Source organism: Silene latifolia, chromosome Y (genome assembly GCF_048544455.1).
Source record: "Silene latifolia isolate original U9 population chromosome Y, ASM4854445v1, whole genome shotgun sequence".
In the NCBI taxonomy this organism is placed as follows: domain Eukaryota; kingdom Viridiplantae; phylum Streptophyta; class Magnoliopsida; order Caryophyllales; family Caryophyllaceae; genus Silene; species Silene latifolia.
In genome coordinates, this window is record NC_133538.1 from 346904288 (window position 1) to 346920210 (window position 15923).

Below are 15923 nucleotides of genomic sequence, written 5' to 3' on the forward strand. Positions count from 1 at the left end.
TCACTTGCTTCTTCCTCAATATTATCATCAACTTCTTCATCATTTCCAACAACCTCATTGTCATCCAAAACGACCCTAGATGCACCCGGAAATAGGACTTCTCTATCCGCCCAACTAGACAAAGGACAAGATGGATCAAGTAGTCCTTGCCTAGCTAAGTGTAGGAGGGGTGGATATTGAGCCAAGTAGGCATTTTTTCGATCTTCAAAGGCTTGCTTGTGCATTGCTTGCATGAGAAGAGTCACATAGTCTTTCCCAACTTCAACTCCTTCCGGCTTGAACTCTTCATACTCAAATGGGTAAGGTGGTATGACAATGGAAGAGGAGGGCATTTCAAGATCACCCTTTTGTTGTTGAATGATATACTCGGCCTCTTTGGAAAGGGGAAGTAGATAATTGGTCCGGTGGACGCTTAGACGACAAATCTTCGAAGGCAAGGTGAACGATCTAGCTTCACTAGTGAGCCATCCATACTTAGTGTCAAGGGGGTTATGGGCAACCCACTTGAACTTGTGAATCATAGTATGCATATCAACAAGATGGCCACCCTCCTTTGCTTTGTACTTGTTATCCTTATTGAAGTTAGGATCAAAGTGCTTAGCTAGGAGTGTGACTAGGCCGCCATTGGCAATAACGGTCGTGCCCTTCTTCCCACAATCAATGTTGAGCCATCTATCTACCAAGAGCCTCAAAGAATTGTAAGGCTTGGTGTGTACTCTTCCGATGTTCAAAGCCGATTCAAGGAGAATAAAATCAAGTTTTGTGAAATGGTTGGTATCTTTCCTAGCAATTATGGTGTTACCCACGACCTTGTGCCATACTCTTATGCCCGGATGGTGGACCAAAAGAGCACGACTCGCATGAAAATCCTCAAATTTCTTCCCGGAGATTGCCTCCCAAAGAGGTTCGGGGTCATACTTTCCATAATTCTTAAAATAACTCGGTTCATCACTAAGACCCAAAATTTCACTCAATTCCCTAAAGGTAATGCGTCTACTAACATTAGCTAGACGAAACTCGAGATTCTCCCTATTCTCAACTTTGGTGACTTTCAAGGAACCCAAAAATTCCAAGGTAAGGGAGGGGTATGTCAATTCCCTTGTTTCAAACAATTTCTTCAACTCCATGGCATTGAAAAAGGCTCTAGTTTGCTCAAGAACACCGAATTTTTCTAAGGTATCTTCCCATATGAATTTGGTGGATTGTAATGACTTCATAGCAAACTTGACAAAGGTATTTCTATGGGTATCGGAAATAAAAGTTACCTCCGGATAATGCAAAAGTTGATCAATTACCGGAGTAGAAGGTGTTGTTGCTCCCATAGAAGGTTGTTGTTGTTGTTGCACTTCCAAGTTTGGTGTTGCTACCACCATGGCCAATGCTTTCTTTGTTTGAAGAGCTTTTTGCCTTTGTAAGAGTGCCTTAGCCTTTGTTGCCTTTGTTGCTCCCTTAGTCCTTGCCATTGATGAACTAACCAAGAAAAGAATGAAAAATCTTCAATTTGTAGTATGCCCAAATCGATTTGAAAGTGAAAGGCTTTGCCTTTATGAAATCAAAAATTGACTCAAAGGTTGAAGATTTTGCTCTTGGTTTTGATTTTTGTTGAAGAAGGAGTGATTGATTTGTTGTTAGAAGGATGGTTTGATTTGTTTTTGGTGAATTTTGTTGAGGGTTTTTGTTTTTGTGATGGAGAGGATGAGGGTTTTGATGTTGTGGGTAGTGTTTATGAATGAATGAATGAAGGTGGGAGGGGTTTTAAAGAGACCAAAATTTTCGAATCTGCAGGGGCAATCCGTGCGGATTCTGCTCTTTCTGGGCTTTACAAAACTCGCCTAAAGACGGGCGGATTAGTGACAATCTGCTCGGATTTAATGAACACGGGACGGGCGGATTTGCTTAAAGACGGACGGATTTCAGTCCAGAAAATTTTGCTTGTTTTCCTCAGCTGCAAAGACGGACGTCTTTCTTTCAAGACGGGCGGATTCTTTCTCAGGACGCCCGGATTCAGACACAATCAAGAAAGTTTCAAAATCCAGCTCAGTTCAGGACGGGCGTCTTTTCTGCAATACGCCCGGATTACTGAAGACGGGCGGATTCTCTGGAATCCGCTCGGATTCTTCCTCTGTGTACACGGATTCAGTTCCATCCGTGCACAATGCATTTCCCTTACCATTCTTTCATTCTTTCTTCAAGTCTTGTGTTCTTCATTGTGGGGGCACTACTAAGGCATGGATAGCCTAGGCAATTGCCATCCCCACACTAAGCTAAAAGCACTACACATCAATTGAAATTGTTAATCCCTCCCTCACTTCTCTCAAACATGACAATTATTTTGATCAAAGTAAATAAAAATCCAAAGATGACAAAAAATGCAATACAAGAATTGAAATGTAAGTTAGGGAGTTAGAAATATTTACAAGTGATGGTTTAGGGAGGACTCCACCAAACTCTCATTCTTGATGAAGTGTCAAGGGGGCATGTCCAAGGTGTTGTTGATGTTGCTCAACACCTTGAAGAAGTAATCAAAAGCTTGTTCATTATCATGGTAGAGGTCTTCAATAGACCTTGGCCCTTGTTGTTGGTCTTGATCGATGGCATTACCAATGTAGGGATTAAAAATCCCTTCAAATTCGTCGTCCCAAAGACCACAAACTTCATTCAGTTGATCATTGAAAATCTTTTGCTTAGATGGAGACAACTCTCCCAATTTCTTCTCTTGGCCAATGAGGCCATCCTCTTCTTCCTTGGTTGATTTTGATGAGCCTTGCAAGCTCTCCTTGTCACAATTCACTTGCTCTTTGAATGGAGCATCTTCAATTTTCTTCTTCCATTGGAGTTCCGATTTCTTCCTTTCATCCTTTCGGCTATAATGATCAATCATGAAACATGGTTCATGCAAACGAGGAGCTCTCATAGTCTTGTCAAGATTAAAAGTTATGCTTTCATCTCCCACTTCTAGAGTGAGCTCACCATGTTTCACATCAATTACCGCACCCGCGGTGTGTAGGAAAGGTCTTCCTAGGATGATTGGAATGTTGGAATCTTCCTCCATATCAACAATGACAAAGTCCACCGGGATGAAAAACTTCCCAATTAAATGCGGGGACATCTTCCCATATCCCTAACGGTGTCTTCGTCGATCTATCGGCCATTTGGAGTGTGATGTTGGTGCATTTAAGCTCTCCCATCCCCAACCTTTTACTCACCGAGTACGGCATGACACTCACACTAGCCCCTAGATCACATAAGGCTTTGTTGATCGTCGTGTCGCCAATGGTACACGGTATTGAGAAGCTTCCCGGATCCTTTAACTTTGGAGGTGAACTCCCTTAAAGTATTGCACTACTCACCTTAGTGAAGGCGATAGTCTCAAGCTTCCGGATCGACTTCTTCTTTGTGAGGATATCTTTCATGTATTTCGCATAGGCCGGCACGTGATTGATTAATTCCGTGAAAGGAATTGAGACTTCCAAATTCTTCACAATTTTCATGAACTTTCCAAGTTGATCATCAAATTTGGGCTTGGCTTGACGACTTGGAAAAGGGAGTCTAATCACAATGAGCTCCTTCTCCTTGGCCTTGTCTTCATTTTTCTTTGAACTTTCTTCTTTTGATGATTCTCCATCTTTTGAGTTTTGCACAATTTCTTCCTTTTCACTAGCTTCCACAACTTCATCCTCAACTTGCTTCTTTGGTGCTTCATACCTTGTACCACTTCTCAAGTGAATGGCACTAACCGTTTCATGTCTAGGGGGATTACTTTGAGGTGGTAATTGCCCCTTTTGTCTTTGTGAGCTTGAAGATGCTAGTTGAGTCAATTGTGTTTCCAACATCTTGGTGTGAGCTAGAATGATGTTGATGGTGGTTTCCTTTGCTTGGCTATCTTTTTGCATTTGAGTGAAAAATTCTTGTTGATTCTTTTGCATTTGGAGGACCGCTTTTTGGACATCAAAGCCTTGGTCATTTTGGTGATTGTATGGATTTTGATTTTGGTAACCTTGGTTTTGATTGTAAAAGGGTCTTTGATTTTGGTTTCTCATGGGTGGTGGAGTGTATGTTGTTTGAGGGTTTTGAACATTTTGGCTTTTGTATGAGAGATTTGGATGGAATTTGGTGTTTTCATTGTAAAAGTTGGAATAAGGGGTACCACTCTTGTATGCTTGGAAAGCATTCACTTGTTCATTTGTTCCCCTACATTCACCTTGGTCATGTCCCAAAGTTCCACAATTCTCACATATCCCACTTGGGATTGATGAGGATGCCGTCATGGCATTAACATGATGCTTTGATGATTTTGAGTTTTCCTCAAGTCTAGCCATAGCTTGTTCAAACTTCAAGTTGATTGTGTCAATGTGAGCACTAAGTTGAGCACCCAATTGAGTAATAGAGTCCACTTCATGCTTTCCTCCTCTAGTAGCCTTGCGAGGTCTACTATATTGTGAGTTATGGACCGCCATTTCCTCAATCTTGTTCCATGTTTGATTGTCATCAACTTCAGTGAACATTCCATTTGATCCCATATTGAGAATGTTCCTAGAATCTTCATATAAACCATTCCAAAATTGTTGTACCAAAAACCATTCGCTAAGTCCATGGTGAGGACATGAGCGACAAATTCCCTTAAACCGCTCCCAAGCTTCATACAAAGACTCTTCATCCCTTTGCTTAAAACCGGTAATTTGAGCTCTTAGCATGTTAGTCTTTTCTGGTGGGTAGAATTTTTTGTAGAAAGCTAGAGCCAACTTCTTCCAAGAATCTATTCCAAGGGTGTCCTTATCAAGGCCCTTCAACCATTACTTCGCGGTGCCGATTAAGGAAAAACGAAATAAGACCCATCTAATTTGGTCTTGAGTCACGCCCGTTTGAGAGATAGCATCACAATAGTCGCAAAAGGTTTCCATATGAGAATGAGGGTCCTCACTAGGCATCCCCCCAAATTGGCTCCTCTCAACTAATTGGATGAAGGCGGACTTGGCAATAAAATTTTCGGTTAGATGTTGCGGTGTAGGAGTACCATTTGGTAGATTCTCCTCGGTGGGTACGGAGTGTGACGAGAATTTAGGCATTGTAGGTGGATTTTGTGGGGTATTGTGTAATGGGTTCTCTTCTCCTTCTATTGCAAAAGGATTGACAAACTCACTAGTGGGTTGAACAACTTCACTAATACCTCTTAAATTCCTCCTAACAAGTCTCCTATTGTTCGTGAAGGTTCTTTCGATTTCACGGTCAAAAGGTAACAAATCACTTTGTAACCTTCTAGACATGCAAAATATCAAACAACTCGAAAACAATTAGAACAAACCTTGAGGAGTTTTACTTCCTCAAGGCGAAGAAACACACAACTAATAACAATAAAAAGAAATCTAAAACAAACAAACACCGTCCCCGGCAACGGCGCCATTTTTGGTGCAAGTCCGCTAAGTGTTCACAAATTAAGATGTGGTCGTTGGGTCACGGTCGAATCAAAACACAATTTATAGCTTCACAAACAACTCTACAATTAGTAAAGAGGCAAGTAAAGGTCGGATCCCAAGGGACGGGTATTGAAATGAGATTTCTATTGCAACTAGTGGTGTCTAAGGGGTGTCACAAATTGGGTTGATGTAGAAGGTCACTAAACTAAAATAGCAATGAAAATAAACAAGCAAGATGAATTAAAGGGGTGTAAACAATTGATTAAAGGCACTAGGGTGTCATGGGATCATAGGGGAATCATGGGATATGATCATACAAACATGTTCTCAAATTATAAGCAAGCAATTATTATTGTGATGGATTGAGTTGGGTTATATCTTACAATCTTAGGAAAGTTTGGGTCCCGGAGCCGAATCGATTAGATTGTACAACACCTACAAGTCGACTTAGTCTTCCCTACTCAACAACATGCATGGTCTAATGAGACTCGAGTTGGGTTATGTCTTACAAGTCTCATTGAAAAGATAGAAGATGATAGTAAATGCAAGGATTCATAGGCTTAGCATTTCATCAAATATAACATGTGCATGAGTTGAGATCAAAACAAGCAAGCAAATAAAACATGAAAGTATATTAGATTAAGCATGAATCATTCCCCATGTTGGTTTCCCCTAATCACCCATTAACCCTAGCTAAGAGACTACTCACTCATTATCATGTTGATCATGCTATAAAGGTTGTCAATCATACCAACAATCTGAAACATGATGAATAAATGAAAGTACTTAACAATAATTAAAAAGGGATTAAGAGATTATACCTACTAATGATTCCAATAATAAAGCAAAGATAAAAGAAGTACTTGAATGCTTGATTGAGAGGTTGTCAATCTCCCAACAATAACCCAAATAATCTTCAATTACTCAAAATAAAGGATGAACAAAAGAGAGATTAAAGAACTAAAACTTGGATTAAAACTTGATTAATACTTGATTACAATATTAAAGAGAGATTTGATTGATATTAACTACATTAATTATTGATAAGAAGAACATGCTCCTCTAATAAGACTAATGGGGTATTTATAGTGGAAATTAGGGAGGATGCATTAGGGTTAACTAAGGGCTAAACTAGTAATTACACTTTTTAGATTGAGCAAGGAGGAGCCGGTATTTTTCAAGAGAATGGCTTCTTTATTCGTGGCTTGGGGAAGACAATCCGTGCTGTGCTGGAATCCGGGCGGAATAGGGTCGGGACGGGCGGATTCTGGCGTTGGAATCCGAGCGGATTCAAGGGAATCCGGTCGGATTGTGGAGGTGGAATCCGAGCGGAATAGGGCAAAGCCGCTCGGATTGTGCTGCTGCGGGACGGACGGATTGTCAGTCAGCAACAAATCTTCTTCTTTTCTTCCCTTTTCTTCATAAATTCCTTGGGGATTTCCTTGGGGACTCAAGGATCCTTTCTCAACTTTGCTCTTCTACTATAATATGTACAAAGGCCTTCTAATCTTGTCTCTCCTCGATGCTTGGTCATTGAATTCGATCAATTTAGTCTCGTTTTGCCATGAAAATGCAAGATTCTTACTCCTTTCCTACCAAGGGATCAAAATCTCAAAGAATATGCAAAACAAAGAACTAAAGATAAGAAATGACCCAAATAAGCACTAAAAAGCATGGGAACAAGGCTAATTCGGGGGCTAAATATGCGCCAATTATGGTCACATCACACGTGGTTTAGGAAATTACGGAAATTAATCCGTCAAATAGGATCCTTGATCGAGCTTGAGGCTACTCGATCGAGCCTTCTTGCACTCGATCGAGGAACCAATATCCCAGCTCATTCTCTTATTTCCTTCTCTTCTTATCTTCAAGTCCCCTCGTTTCTCGCGCCATGCTTCGTGTATTCCACTATGCCATATCTGCAATGCTCATCTTAGCTCGATTCACATCGTAATGCGTCATTTCTGCATTAAAACATAAAACAACGGCAGTATCGACAATTCACTATAAAAGGGCATATAAATGACATAAAGGCATGAAAACGGTATATAAAACATCATGAAAGGAGTTATAAAAGTGTATATAAAAGTGATACATCAGAGATGCAAGCCATAAGTACGCATGTGACATTAATAGCCACGTCCCGCACAAGGTTTGCTAAAGAATTTCCAAAGTAATGGCTATGGTTTCCATTCACGTGTGTTGTATTGATTGACCCCTTATTTACCTACTTCATATGACTCGAATTCTAATCTCATATCTATTTCATGTTTCATTGGAATTCGTGCTCGTAATTAATTAACTGTATCCATATCTTTTCCTTTATTTCATTTGTTTGAATATGCTTATGATATGTTCAATTATTGTTCTATTGATTATCCTATCATTATTCTGTCATTATTCTATCTTGCTTTCTCTTATTACGCTAACATGAATGTCCCCTTGTCTATTATAATTCCAATGGTTCACGTCTTGTCTAATACTTGGACCTGCTTGCTTATTTGAGTTCTTTGTTATGTTTGTTTCAACAATTTGTGGCTGGGAGAACCTTGAGTTACTCCCCACTGACTGTGGCTTTCATGTTTACATGAATGACAGGTTTGTGAAGATACATTTGTAGGGTTTAGACGTGTGAGATAGCGAGTACCTTGGATTAGTAGTCTACTTAGTAGAGTTGCTTAGACTCGCCCTTTTTAGACTATTTATTCGTGGGATATCTCTTCCCGTTTTTGGCTAGACTTGGTTTGTAATAACCTAAGTTTGCTTATCGTTAGACTTGTTTCATTGTATCAGTGACTTCCGTATCTTTAGCTAGTAATAAAAAGTTTTAAAAATTTAATAATTTTCGCTTAAATTTATTAGTTATATTTTCCGCTTTATCGCGGGGTGTCACAATGTCGTGGAAGTAATAATATCAATGCCAGAGAACAAGTGAATGTGTCTCATATAATTTGTTGAAAATTTTTAATCTCATCCTAATTTCAAGATATATCATAGAACAATATATTATAATCGTAAATGTCTGTGTTAAAAAATAATAACGCAATTATATTTCATAAAAAAATAAAATTTAAATGGTAAATAGAGGTAGCCCGGTGGGGCGGGCACCAAACCTAGTTAAATGCAAAGTAAAGGTACAGATGATAATTAACATAAGTAAATAAAATATTTTGTTCAATTTTTGTTCAAGTATACTTAACTAACTTAGTAAATATATTACATTAAATATAAGTTAGAAGTATATATTTAATAATTATTATAAGAAAATATTATTTTAACTCGGAGTTTAACATACATATAACAAAAGAGATACATATTTAGTAAAGAAATGAATGTATCACTATGGTAATAGCCAGTGTAAGTGTATGGGTTAGAGCCTCATCAACAACATTTTTGATCTAAATATAGTTAATTAGAGTAACTGAACAAGTTAACCACACATCTAAAATTACTAACTTAACCCTACACTAACCAATAGATGTTAACTTTAATTTGCCACGTATCATGATGTCATTGGTTGTGTATGGCTTTCCATACACCTCGTGTATGTGTAGCCTTTTTGCGAAGTATAAAAGTAACTCAGCCTATATATTATATAAAAATTCAAAAAGATACTGTGTAATATATTTTTTTATTACACATTAACTAGTTTTCTTGCCCGTGTGTTTCACGGATATTAAAATAATGTGTGATAAATTTCACAATAAAAAGGAATATAGACATATACTAATCATTCATGTCTAAGATTTTATGTATACCGCATGACCAACAAATAATTCCCGTTAACATAATACTGACATAAGAATAAAAGAGTGTTGGATTAATAAAATACTTTTTGTTATGAAAATAAAACCTATATGAAGTTTTTATATATATGATACTTGGACTGATAGTTTTTAGAATTTGTTCATTAATACCAGTTTGTTTTTCAATTGGTCAAGGAAAATAATAATATCTACTCTGCAGAATCAACTCAATGATGCAACAAATCTCCTTCTTTCGAAAAACAACCATAATTTAATCATTGCTGGATCAAAATGTAATTATGTAAAAACATTTAGAGGTAGTTAGAATGTTATATCTCCCGGTCAAACTATAGAAGTACGTTTGAATGTAAACCAAATTTCGACACAATACTACATGGCTGGGACTGCTTATGACCCCCCCCCCCTCCCCTCCCCCTCTCTCTTCTAGCAATAGCCTTGGCCCCAATCTTCTCATTTAAAACAAAATCTTTCACGCAGACCCTTATTTTTCTTCCCTATTCACACACATGATCTAAAACAATCTCATCCCTTGAAAGATCGATCCTTGTCTCCGAAACGTATCTCAAATTTCTTCAACCAAGTGAAAAACTAAACCCCTACTACTAGAAAAATCCACCATCCAATTGGAAACTAACCCTTGCTCTCGACAATGTTGTTTTTTTAGGAGAATAAAAACAATATGAAGTTTTTTTTTTTTTTGATGACGAGGGGGTTGAATCCCCCCCCCCCCCCCCCCGGGGGGGGCCCATGCATTCCCGCACCATCACATGGACCATGTAAGCCAACCCCTTCGGAGCCTGCAGTGGCCGAGTGATCGACGCCCCAGCTGGTAGTCGAACCCGGGACCTCTCAACTCCTGCATTTCTGCAAGCTTCAAGGTTTAACCCGGCTACCACTGAACTAACACCACTTGGTTAACCAATATGAAGTTTATATATATGATACTTGGGAATGAGAGCTTTTAGATTTTGTTCATTAATACCTGTTTATTTTTCAGTTGGTCAAGGAAAACAATAATATGTACTTTGCATAATCAACTCAAGGATGCAACAAATCTCCTTCTTTAGAATAACAACCCTAATTTAATAATTGTTGGGTCAAATGTTAGTTACATAAAAACATTTACAGGTAGTTAAATGTTATATCTCCCGGTTAAACTATAGACGTACCTTTGAATGTGAACGAAATTCCAACGCAATACTACATGGCCGGGGCTACTTATGACACCCCATATAACAATAGTCTTGACCCCATCTTCTCATTTGAAACAAAATCCTTCACGCAGACCCCTATTTTTCTTCCTAATTCACACACATGATCTAAAACAATTTCAACCCTGTAAAGATCGATCCTTGTCTTCGAAGATTCTCTCAAATTTATCCAAACAAGTAAACAACTAAACCCCTACTTCTAGAAAAATCCACAGTCCAATGGAAACTAACCCTTGCTCTCGACAATGTTGTTAGAATTAAGATTTTACTTTAATTTGGATTGTTGGGGTCAAGATTAAGTTTATCAGTATGATCTTTTGAGGTTTCTTATTATTATTCATGTTACCTATATGTTTTAATGCAAGCGATATTTTGCTGATAAATAACCTTATTTATTATCACTATCCTCGTTAAACTCATCACCCTCCACAAATGCACCCTCCCTCCATCCCACTAATTTACCCGCAAAATAAAACATCGGCCAATGTGATTAGTTCTTACTACTTGAAACAACCTTAAATCTACTACCACTATCACTAACTTTCTGCCACGTTTTACATCTAAGAAGTCATAAATCACATTCACCTATATGAAACACCAGTCTTTACTCTAGATGATATGGATCCTCGTCTCCCTTTTCGAAGACAATTTATTTCTCCTTCAACAAAGAAAAGTTTAAGAAGCAATCTTCCCTCTTATCTCTCTCCCTTTCCCTTCCTAGTCTTTTTCTCGTCTCCTCCCCTACCTCCATTCCAGATACTCAAACAAAATATTCGGGTACTATGTTTATAAACTGAATAAGTTTGAATATATATATGTATATATATATATATATATATATATATATATATATATATATATATATATATATTTGATATCCTATGAGAACTATATATAGATTTGATATCCTATGAGAACCACCAACATAATGAGAACCGTGAGAACTCCACATTACGGAATTATTTTTAAATAAATAATGACATATTTGGATTCAAGATCCGGTGAGAACCACTAACATAATGAGAACCATGAGAACCCTCACTAAATCTCTACCAAATCTTGTTTCGCAAGTTTTGGTGAATCATTTAACATTAGTTTAGTTTATTGAAACACATTCTCTTGTATAACTAAACAGATTTATAAATTTTATTAACAAAATATAAACTTAATGTACAAAAATACAATTAGGTATACTAAAACGGCTATAGATGCCCGAAAACGAATACTAGGTGCATGAAAATTGTTACATGCATGAAAAGTATTACTAGGCGCATGAAAATAACGGGTTCTAGATGCACGAAAACAAGTTCTAGGTGCATGAAAATTGTTAAATACGCGAAAATGAGTAGTAAGTGCATAAAAATTAATAAAACATAATTCGCCTTGATTTCCGTCAATAGATTAATACTTTTTGGACCAAGAAATATGTTATCTAGTCATAAAATTCTATACCGAATGCAAATATATCATTATTTTTTAAAAAATATCCCGTAAAGTGGAGTTCTCACGGTTCTCATTATGTTTGTGGTTCTCACCGAATCCCAAATCTATATATATATATATATATATATATATATATATATATATATATATATATATATATATATATATATATATATATATATATATATATATATATATACATATATATACATATATATATATATATATATATATATATATATACATATATATATATATATATACATATATATACATACATATATATATATATATACATATATATACATACATATATATATATATACATACATATATATATATACATATATATATACATATATATATATATATATACACACGAACTTTGCTATTTATTTCATTTTGTATAAATAAATCTTACTACCTCCATCTCCTTTTTATTGTCCTTTTTTCTTTAAATTTTATTATCTCAGAATTATTGTCCCCTTTGTAGATCTATTAAGGAAAAACTTTAATCAACCAACTCGTCGCAATCAACCTCATTCTGTAACACCCCGCGAATTTTCTATTTTGACATTTAAAATTTATTAAACCGTTTGATTACTTTATTTTGTATTTTTGAATTATTCAGTTTAATTAATTTTATGTCAAGCACAATTTTTATAAACGTATTATATAAAAGCTCATTTTTATAAAAATACGTATTATTAAATTATATCTTTGAGTCATAATTTATACGAGAATAAATGTATACATATTTTTGGTCAGATAATAATAGTGACAGTAATAATATTAGTTTCCGTCTCAAGTTAACATAAACTCGAGATGTTTTTCCGTCTAGCTATAGACCGTCACATTTCACTTTGTACCTACTTTAATCGGGACCAACCAGAATCCAACAGCACATCACACCACCTAACATTTTACACTCTATCTTTTTATATATATATATATATATATATATATATATATATATATATATATATATATATATATATATATATATATATATTATAATTATTATAATTATATTTTATTATATTACTACTATTATTATGTTATTGTTGTTGTTGCACTCAGCGTCCCCACCCCCTTTTTCCCCTGCAATTCTCTTTTTCTTCTTCTTTTTCCTGCAAACAAGCACAGCGACAACTCCGTACGCCATTTTCGTCCCAACCAAACCAAGATCCCTCCTCCAATTTTCAACCAAATTTCATAATTCTTACTCCATTAGCTTCCTCGTCCTTTCCTCGTTCTTTTAAGGTAAGAAAGCTTTGATTTTGTTGAATTTTCGAAATGGGCATCTTTTTACAAACTCGGTTTCGTGACCCATGTTACTCGTTTTTCCTCCTTTTTAGTTGAAGACTGAAGATAAGCTCGTGTCATGGGCGTTTTTACTCGGGAATTCGAAGAGTTAAGGTAACGGTGATAGGTTACTCGACAATGAGTCGATATTTCCGTCTTGTTGTGTCGTTTTATATGTTCCTTTCCAATAAAGTTTAATTCTTTACATTGTTATCTCGTTTGTATGGTGAATACCGTTTCATATTGGCGTTTGGAATGATTTATGTTGAACCTGTGTTCTGTCGTGGGCTATGCTTGCGCGGACTCAGTTAGACGGGTGGAAGGAGTGGCTTGACTCTGTTTTGGAACGGGTAGGGCGGTCCTTCAGGTCTGATGTTGAGGTGATTTGTACTTGGGAACTTTCATCTTGAACCCGTCGCAAAATACGGTCTTAGTTTAACTCGACCTTGGGTTGCCTTGTGCATAAGAATGGAGTAGATGGAGTGTACTTTCCTTCCTTTTGGGGATGCCTTAATGGCAAGCTTGAGTTCTGTTTTGGGGCAGGGAAATGCGGTCGTTTGGGCCTTTTTAGGACGGATGAGTGTGGTGTGTTGCGACCCGTGTTGGCTTGGTTGTTATGTGACGTTTTGGTGGCTGAGTTGAGTGGATGGACTCGGTTCTATGGGGGTTGTTTGGGTTGCTTTAAGGTCGGCTATGTGGATTGTTTTACCGGCTGAGTGTTAGCCGTGGAGGAGTGATTGTGAGGGCGGTAGTTGGTTATTTGAATGGTGGCCGTTTTGGGTGGTAACCGGGTGTGTATGGGGTCGGGTATGGTGGCTTGCGGAAGTAGTGCATGGTCGGGTATGAAGGTCGTGCATAGTGTGGCCAAATGACATGTTGGAATCGTTTCATGAATTGTTTTGACGCTAGTTGATTTATTTAAAATATGATAACCGTCTCGTATTTTATATAACGTAACTCATTAATATCGTTCTTCTAAATATTTATTCAATTGGGCTTGTTTACATATTTTGGGTTAATTGGGCCACATTTATATTATGGGAAGTTTTGGTACCAACTTTGCCTCGTTTGTATAATTAAATTCCCGTCTCATATTTTATATAACATAATTAGTTAGTATTGTTAATTTACTTATTTATTCAGTTGGGTTTGTTGTATCTTATCTATTGGGCTTCACTTGTTAAGTGAATTGGGCTTGTCACATGTTTATATTTGGGCTTATCCTAGTCTATTAATTGGATTTAACATGATTTACTTTTTGGGCTCATAAATGAGTCACTTGGACTTGGTCACATTTTATTCCGTAATTTTCATATAACGTAAATTATTCATTATCATTCGTTATGTCTTATTTAATCGGCATGTTAAATTATAAAATGAAATATTTATCTGCATAAGACAAGTATAAGATATTTATTGTTAAATAATTATTTGTGAAGGGTTATATCCTTGATAATGTCTTGTATTGTTCGGTGGTGTGAGTCGTGGTCCTATCGGACACTAGGGGTGAGCCATAGGCCCTCTAGTTGCGATATGATCGTCGGGACCGATGTTCCCATCCGTACTTATGGTGAGATGCAAGCCATAAGTATGAGTGTGACATTAATAATCCCGTCCCACGTACTTGTTTGTTGTACTTGTTTATTCTTTTTAACCGGCATGTATAATTATGAAATGAAATGTTTATTTATATGTTACAAGCATGAAAAGGTTATTATAAATAATTACTTGTAAGAGTCGTATTCTTGTAGAAATGTCGTATTACCATCATACGTGCTTGACATACATTTTTGCCCTGCTTGTGCTATTCTGGCAAGCACGGGTTTGACCTACTTGTGCTGTTCTGGCAAGTACGGCTTTTGGCCACTTGTGCTGTTCTGGCAAGTGAGTCTTATCTTAGTCTTTCCGCCACTTTTGTGCTGTTCTGGCGATTGGGGTACTCGGTCTCCTTAGTAGTCGAGTCTTGGGTGCGTGCTGTGCTGGCGCACGTCGAATCGGGATGTACACCCGAGAATCTGCAGATTTAGACTAGGACCGTATCATTATCGTAATCCTACCCGGGGAAATTATAGTCTAAGAGTGATACATGTCTTGCATTATTTGGATGGTTACTTTGGTCATATCTCCTTGAAATACGTGCTCGTGGCTAAGTGGCCGTGTCGGTTTCCTTGTCCTTCTTTTCCATATATTTATTGTTGCTTATATCTTACTTGTTTATTCCATCTTTTCTTTTACTCTTGTTGGTTTAAACACGTATAATCCCATGTTTAGTTATCATTCGATTCACTCATGTCTTATCTAATATGATTGTTTGTTTATGATCTTTGTTATGTTTGTTTCGACATATTGTGGCTGGGAGAACCTTGAGTTACTCCCCACTGACTGTGGCGTTCATGTTTACATGAATGACAGGTGGTGAAGATGCTTACGTGGGGAAGACGTGTGGGGTAGCGAGAACTAAACCCTTGGACCTTAGTTGCTAGTTTAGAAACCCCTTATATGTTTATTCGTGGGATATCTTTTTCCCGTTTTCAAGACTTGGGTTGTAATAACCTAAATCGGCCTATTGTTGTATTAGTTTCATTTCCTTTGGCACCCGCGTGTTAATCTTTAGTTATTAATTTTAAATGTTTTTTTTATATCTCATATTTTTTCCGCTTTAATTTTTTAAATCTTATATTTTCTGCTTTATCGCGGGGTGTCACAGTTGGTATCAGAGCCTATGTTGCTCCCGACGCACACACGTGAACCCCAAATTTAAATTGAACTTGACCTTGAATAAC

At 37.0% G+C, this 15923-nt stretch overlaps 1 non-coding gene across 1 annotated transcript; it reads left to right on the forward strand.

The window, feature by feature from the left end:
• Positions 1-4587: 4587 nt before the first annotated feature.
• Positions 4588-4694, forward strand: LOC141634644 (small nucleolar RNA R71). The gene has a single exon (XR_012539370.1). It is a non-coding gene; the product is annotated as a small nucleolar RNA R71 (small nucleolar RNA).
• The last annotated feature ends 11229 nt before the right edge of the window (positions 4695-15923 follow it).